This window comes from Pongo abelii, chromosome 12, assembly GCF_028885655.2.
Source record: "Pongo abelii isolate AG06213 chromosome 12, NHGRI_mPonAbe1-v2.0_pri, whole genome shotgun sequence".
NCBI classification, from domain to species: Eukaryota; Metazoa; Chordata; class Mammalia; order Primates; family Hominidae; genus Pongo; species Pongo abelii.
This window is the reverse complement of record NC_071997.2, coordinates 75,332,459-75,340,691: the sequence shown is the minus strand read 5'-3', so window position 1 is coordinate 75,340,691 and position 8,233 is coordinate 75,332,459. Positions and strand designations below refer to the sequence as shown.

Sequence of the window (8,233 nt, the reverse complement as noted above, 5' to 3'; positions counted from 1 at the left end):
CGCTCCTTTTATCTTTGATGTCTCTTCTGTACCCAAGATACTGTCAAACCCCGAAAGAAGAAATCACAGGTTAGTGGAAAGAAAGAATTAGTGGAAAGGCTTCATAAATCCAGTTGCTCTTATCTCATTTTACAGAGGAAGAGACTGAGGGCTACAGAGGTGAATTAACCTGCTTAACATCACAGCCTCCTCTTTCCAACTGCAATGTTATTTGTACTTTCTGTGTTCCAATTACTCAGGGGTTTTGTCTCTAGGTTTTCTCACATTTCAATGGTTAATTTGCATTTTTATAGGCTGTGGAGAAAAAGGCACAGTGGCTATTGGCTTTTAGGGTCAGAAATTTCCATAAACCAGCCCCTAATCCTGCCTAAATTTGCTGGCCTCTCTAATTACCTATCTGCCTCTTGCTTTATGCCATGATTTGTGCTTTTGTGTCTGAAGCCACTGCTACCTAGTTTTGTTGACATAGTTTTGGATATGGTAACTCAGTGTACATGGTTCTCCTTCTCAACTAACCTTTCATGTGTGGAAATCCAGAACAGACTTTTTTATTTATAATTGATCCCAGACCTTGAGTATTCTTGCCTTTCGTATCAATTTTGTTTCTTGGAGAATTTATAATGAGTGTCTCATCCCCACATTGAGTTTGACAGATCTTTTGTGTGCTGAGACAAAGATTGGGATTAACTATAAATGACCCATTCTTGTGAATTCTAGATTCTCACTTGCCTACTATGTGCACAATGTAGTGCTGATACGTTCTTAGAATAGGGCTTGTGGTTGACCAAAATAACCAATTAACCTTAGCTCATTATATTCTGGAAGACTTTAGAAATGATCTAATGCATATAAATTTCTTGGTATAGAGTAGGGTTTCTCAATATTGGCACTATTGGTATTTTGGCTTGTATAATCCTTTGTTGTGGGGTGCTGTCTTGGGTTTAGCAGCATCCTGACCTCTATGCACTAAATGACAGTAACACCTCACCCTGTTATGACAATAAAAAAAGTCTCCAAATTATTAAAATTTCCCAGAGGATAAAACTGTCCTTTAATGAGTATCACTAGTATAGACTATGGCACATAGGCAGTTCAAAATAATTAGCTATATTTTTACCTAAATATAAATAAATTTTATATAAATAAATTTTTGTGTAATTTTTAATTTTTTTCTTTTTATTTATAATTTTAGATTCAGGGGATACATGTGCAGATTTGTTATATACATATATTGCATGATGCCAAAGTTTAGGCTCCTCATGTTTCTGTTGCCCATGTAATGAACGTGGTATCCAATAAGTAGTTTTTCAACTATTTTCCTTCTCTCTACTTCCCCACTTTTGGAATCCCAGTGTTTATTGTTTCCATCTTTGTGCCTGTTTGTACTCAATGTTTAACTTCAACTTAGTAAGAACATGTAGTATTTGGTTTTCTGTTTCTGCATTAACTCATTTAGGATAATGGCTTCCAGCTGCATCCATATTGCTGCAAATAACGTGACTTTGTTGTTTCTTATGGCTGCGTAGTATTCCATGGTGTACACCTACCACATGTTCTTTCTTTTCACTGTTACAATAATTTATCTTGTATTTTACAGAAATCTATGAACGATTTTTAAAAAGCACCTCCTTATCCCGTATTACATTCTTCTGACAGCTGTCAAGTAGGCAATAAGTATGTCAACAGCTTGAACAACAGCATCCTGCAAGGATATCAGACCAACTAACCACTCACCAAAGTACCTGGCACCTTTTTAATCTTGTTTTTAGTGCAAGGGTATATCCACTCTGATGGCAATCCTGTCCAGGCAAATCTCCACAGCATGCTTTGCAAAATCAGTGATTAGCAAATTAGTTAGCTTTGGCGCAGAGCTGTGTTCACTTGCCCATGACAACCTGGAAGCTGATTTTGATGCTGGCAATAGAATCTCTAGAATGACACATTTCTCTTTGTAAAAAATAGAGTTGGATGTGCTTCTACAGGATTGTGTTCCATGTTCGGCGTGTGTGACAAGTAATGTATTCATTGATGTGTCTTCTAAGACAATCTCTATCTGTTTCTTTTGTAATCTTCCTTTGATAACAAGTTGGTTATTACCACCTAGAGAACCATTTGTACTCAGTTCAGCCAACAAAAATGCAGGGAGGTGTTTGGGGAGACAATACATTTGTTTATAGATATCTGAAAAGTTGACAAAAGAAGTTTCCTTGGTTCCTACTCAGACGACATAAAGAGGTTTTGTGACAAATTTCCTTTTCTCTCCAGAAACCATAACTGCATTGTCCCTACATGATGTGGAACACTCTATTCAGTAGCTTCTCATATGTGTAGTCTCTTTTTGAGCTTGCCCAAGTAGATCCTGTCTGATTACTGAATGAAATGACATCGTCTTTTTTTGCTGTCTTTTATCTTTTAGGCTTCATCTTTCTCTAGTATTTTATTCTCATCTGTGAACCTGAAATTCCTCTTTTCCTTCTTTTTATTGACAAACATAATGTCAATGTCATCCCCTGGTTCAGCTGGTTCTTAAATATCAATTTCAGTCTTAAGAACCTTTACATCTTCTTCACCTCCATCAATATGAAATATCTTTTTTGTTTTTCTCTTCTTTTTCTTTTGATTAAAGAAGATCAAGTCTTTCGGATCATCAAAAGCATCTCTTTTCCTATTGTCCTCTTCATCAGCTTCCAAATCTTTGTCTTCATTTGGCTCTGGCTCCATTTCTTTTATTTCTGAGGGCTAGCTTTCCTCTGTTTAGGTATCCCCACCCTCATCTAACATAAATGACTTCTTTTTCTTCCTGCTCATAGTAGGATCAAAAATCATCTTGTCTCCAGATGTGGCTGTAGTTCGAGTGGGCTCGGCATGAATGGGAAGTCAGACAGGTCAGCCCCAGGCCTTGGCAGCAGCTCTGCTCCCATTGATATCTCTCCCACTGCCACACTAGGCTCTTGCATCAGTGAAAGGGCTGCATTTTCTTTATCCAGTACACCATTGATGGGCACCTGGGTTGATTCCACATCTTTGCTATTGTAAATAGTGCTGTAATAATCATATAAGTGCTGGTGTTTTCTTTTCTTTTTTTTTTTGGTAGGACAATTTATTTTCCTTTGGGAATATAACCAGTAGTAAGATTGCTGGATCAATGATAATTCTATTTTTAGTTCTTTGAGAAATCTCCAAACTATTCTCTAGAGAGCCAAATATACATTCCCACCAATAGTGTATAAGTGTTTCCTTTCTTCTGCCACCTTGCCAGCATTTGTTATTTTTTGACTTTTTAATAGCCATTTTGACTGGTGTGAGATGGTATCTTATGGTGGTTTTGATCTGTATCTTTGTGAAGATTAGTGATTCGAAGCATTTTTTAATGTTGGTGGGCCACTTGTGTGTCTTCTTTGGAGAAGTGTCTGTTCATGTCTTGTGCCCACATTTTAATGGAGTTGTTTGTTTTTGCTTGTTAAGTTTCCTTTTTTTAACTTTTAGGTTTAAGGATACATATGTAGGTTTGTTATATAGGTAAATTGTGTGTCACAGGGATTAGATGGACAGATTATTTCATCACCAATGTAATAAGCATAGTAACCAGTAAGCAGTTTTCTGATCCTCTGCCTTCTCACATCTTCCTCCCTCAAGAAGGCCCTAGTGTCTGTTGTTCCCTTCTTTGTGTCCATGTGTACTTAATGTTTAGTTCCCACTGATAAGTGAGAACATGTGGTATTTGCTTTTCTGTTCCTGCATTAGTTTGGTTGAGATTATGGCCTCTAGCTCTACCAATGTTGCCGCAAAGGACTTGATCTCATTCACTCTTATGGCTGTGTACTGTTCTATGGCATATATATATATATACACACACACACATACACACACACATATACACATTTTATATATATACACATACTATATATATATATGTGTGTGTGTGTGTGTGTGTGTCACATTTTCTTTATCCAGTCTACCTTTGATGGGTATATAGGTTAAATTCATGACGCTGCTATTGTGAATAGCACTATGATTAATTTTTGTTGAAAATATTTTCTCTCATTCTGTAGGTTGTCTGTTTACTCTGTTTTTTCATTTTTGCTACCTGGATCCAGCAGCTGTTCTTTTCTGATGTATGGTCTTCATTTTATCCACTGTTATTCTGTTAACTACCTCATACTTTATTAAACAATAATTTCTGGCTTATTTTAGACTGAGTGTTATTGCTTGTGTCTTGGAAACAAAAACTCTAATTAATACAAAAATTGGTTATGAGGTAAGAGATCTTCAGGAAAATGCTGAATTTATTCCTGGCTGGGATAAGATGAAATGCATGACCCGGGATGAAAAAACAAAAAGAAGATTGCTTCTGATGGCATAGAATAATATATAATGAGAGAAGAAAAACTAAAAACACATATATTATTTTCTCAAGGTCCAAAATGAAATCCCCAGCCTTTTGAGGATATATTTGAAAATACTAAAATAATTTCTTAGACCTTATGACCCTGGGCTAAGATCAGTAAACAACAACAAAAACAAATTAGTATACCAACACCACTGCCACCACCAAAGAAAATAATTCTCTGGGATGCTGGGTTACAAAATCATGTGAATTTGTCAGACCTAATGTGAAAGTTAATACATTAATTAACAAAGAAGCAAATTACAGTAATATGACAGGGGTTATAGGAAGATTCATGGATTTGTATTACCTCAAACTCATAAACCCCAGAAACCTTTGGTGAGATTTTTTTCACACTTGCAGAAAACATTGATGCATTTCTTCTTGTCTCAATCCTCATATTAGGCCAATATTCAGATTCCAAATTCATCATGTTCTAGAGGTTGAAATGCTACCTGAGAAGAAAAAACAAATAGAAAGATTGCAGGGATTTGCTAATTTTATCACTCAAAACCTGATGAGTATTTGTAGAAATGGATTTTGAGTTTGCAGAAATATGGAAGCGAGGAATAAAACTTTAGCTCAGGCTGAGCTTTCTCATAATGGTGAACTAATTAGAGACTTTGGCCATTATGTCTTCATGTAAATCTTAATCTAAGATTGCTGGATTTATGTATCAGCTGGGTCTATCTGACTTATTTCTTCATTATATCCCTCAAGAAATTTCAGAAGTTGTTCTTTTCAAAAAGTTTTAGGGATAGGTTAATTAAGGAAAGTATAGTATTATTTAAAAGGAGGAAAAAATAAGAAAACATGTTTTATTGGTTACTCTGTTTCTACTAAGAATGAGTTAGAAAGGATTTAAAATTTCATCTCAGTTAGATTGGGAGGATCACAGGTGGTTGAGCCAAGAAGTGATAAAAGTGGATGTGACTGTTATAATAGGCAGCAGAATAGGTGGGTATTAGAACTCCCTTACACCAATAAAGATCTTTACCTATGGTTAATTATTATGGTGTTCTTAGGAATAAAACAAATGTTTCTCCAAAGTCTTACCTGATTTACAAAAGCAAAACACTCCAGATGTGGCAGACAAAAGAACAGAAAGCAACCTGAGAATCATGGATCCGCAACCATATTTTAAACGAGTCAGTTTATCAACCCAAGGGCCTTGAAAGTAGACAGGATTACCTATCTTGGGTAGAGTGGACCCCATTTGACATCACAGATAAATGCAGGAACTCATCCCTAGTCTTTTTGAAAGGAGCCTAGAGCAATTTGGGCAACTGTGCTCTAAGAAAATTGGTTTATTCATCTGTAAAATAATATAATTATGGCAGCTAACCTACAAATTGTTGTATTTAGGAAAATAAAATGCCTATAACTTATAGAGAAAACACCTAGTACATACTAAGTACTTAATAATGTTAGCTATTATTATTATTAAATGCAAGTTCTTACAACACTTATCCCCAGGAAATATGCCATACTTGTATTTTATGGATTCTGTTGTTAACTGTTATGAACAGTAGTTATTTAAGCTATTCAGACAAATAAGAGGTCATCAAGTGTGATTGCATAAAGTAATCTGAAGCACCAAAGTAGAACAGTGTGAAAGTTGTCAGTCATGGACGTTTTTAAAAGTCCTTCAATTTGTCCCCTGTTTAATCAGATATCTAATTTCCTTGAATTTGCGATTGGCTCCGTAGGTAAGGCTTGGCCACATACCCCTGACTTTGAGCAAGAGGTACTCTTCTTTCTCCAAAATTTAGTAGTGGCTTAGACATAATCCTTATATCATTGATTGCATTGCATTGTAGTTTGTTGATCCTGTGTATTCTTACCCTGAAGAAGAACTCCTTATGAGCCAAAGGAAAATATTACAGTACACTTGGTGGCAGGAAATTGGGACAGAAGTCTGCAGTCTTCCATTTAATAACCATTGCATTTTACCCCTTAGGTAGCATGTTTTCTGATTTTTCAAGCCATATAACCAAAATTCCTGTCTGTTATTACACTGTTGTATGGTAAAATGGTAGGAGCGTGGAGCGTAGGGTCAGTCTTCCTGAATTTAAAACCCAGGTTCACCATGAATGACCAGGTAAGCTATCAACATTCTCAATGTCTCTGTTTTCTTCTTTCTAATATAGCATTGATATGAAAATTAAGTAGATCAATTCACACAAATCATTAAAGCAGTGCCTGACACATACTAATGGCTCAGCATATTTTAAATTACTACTGAAATATTCAAATAAAAAATCATAAATATGCTTCATTCACTGTTAATACACATATTTGTTACTAGTACGAATTGTTTTACAATGTGTAAACAAATGAATGAATTAATTAATGAATAACTTTTTTCTAAATATATGATGCGTGTTGATTCACATTGTTGTTTTTTTTAACTTTAGAAGACTGGAGTATTAAAAGGTCACTTCTGATTTCACTACTATTTATTTTTAAAACTTACATGTGAGCTAGAACTTCACATTTGGAGAAAGTAAAAGACAATTACATGTAACCTCAAAAGATCGGTTTCTCTCAAAGTGTCCTTGACCTTCACCATGATGAGTCTTTGTTTATAAAAGGGAAGAACTGGTCCTTTCCTCACCATTTGCTCTCCTACAGCAACTATGACTGCCTCTCCCCATAGTTCCAAGCAGGAAACGTTACTTCTCTGTGTCTTCATATAGTTGAATGCAAAGGCTTTTCTTCCTTAAAAAATATAACATTTGTTTAAAGTGCCTGCTGTCTTAGAGATAAATTTAACGTTGCAGTGAAAATGTCCTTACATATTAATATTTCTAAAATAATTATTCCTTAAAAAGCTCTAATTTATATTCTTGAAGACTGCATAATTTTTAAGTAACATTTGCAATATAACACTGAAATTGTGTTTTATATTCAACTTAAATAACTTTTTATGTTTTATTTCATGGTTTTATATAGTGTCTTACTGACATTTGCTGTCCATATTTGAAATCTTATATTATTGCTGGTTTAATAGAGTGCATCTATAAAATAGTGTACAAGATTGAACATTCACCACAAATCTCAAAAAGTTGTAGGAGGAAATGGCTCCAAACTATAATGTTTTAAAATGGCTTAGTGAAGCAGAAATTTCACTACATTTCTTTTGCTAGAAAACTGTTGCTGCAAAAACCATCACTTAGAAAAGCAAGTAGAATTAGACATTTGTAATTAATAGTCAATTTTGAAAGAATTAAGAGCACTGTTGTTTCAAGTGAAGTACTTTGAAATGTAATTATATCTCCTTCTATTGGAAATTGTGATATAAATGTTCCACTTAAATTTACTTGATTTTACTTCTATTAAAAAAAACAGACATGTAATTAATTATGTTATAGACTTACTATAGCCATGAGACCATATTATGTATCTATATTCTCTCTCTTTCAAATACTTTAACAGTATTTTTATTAGTATATAAAAGTATTTTTATGACTCATATCAATAAAATCAAGAAATATCACTAAAAATTTCATAAAGTGAAAGAAAACACAAATTATTTTGAATTTTTCAGAAGTATGGTTTCAAAGTTTTAAGTTAAGCTTGCTTTTATTGCAAATATATATTTTAGGGTTGAATAGTCAATTCCAATATAGGATTTCATAGAGTGCATCTCATCCTATATAGGATTTGACTATTAAACCCTAAAATTTTCTTTTGCAAAATGGTGTATTTCACAATATATATACATATATACATATACATGCATATAAATATATATATACATGCATATAAATATATATATATATACACACACACACACGTATATTTATATTTTCATAGCCAGAGTATTAGGCTATTCAGATAAAT

The 8,233-nt window shown here is 34.1% G+C and overlaps 1 pseudogene; it reads right to left on the bottom strand.

The window, feature by feature from the left end:
• Positions 1-1,850: 1,850 nt before the first annotated feature.
• LOC129056781 (eukaryotic translation initiation factor 2 subunit 2-like) lies at positions 1,851-2,874 on the bottom strand (annotated as a pseudogene).
• Positions 2,875-8,233: the final 5,359 nt, after the last annotated feature.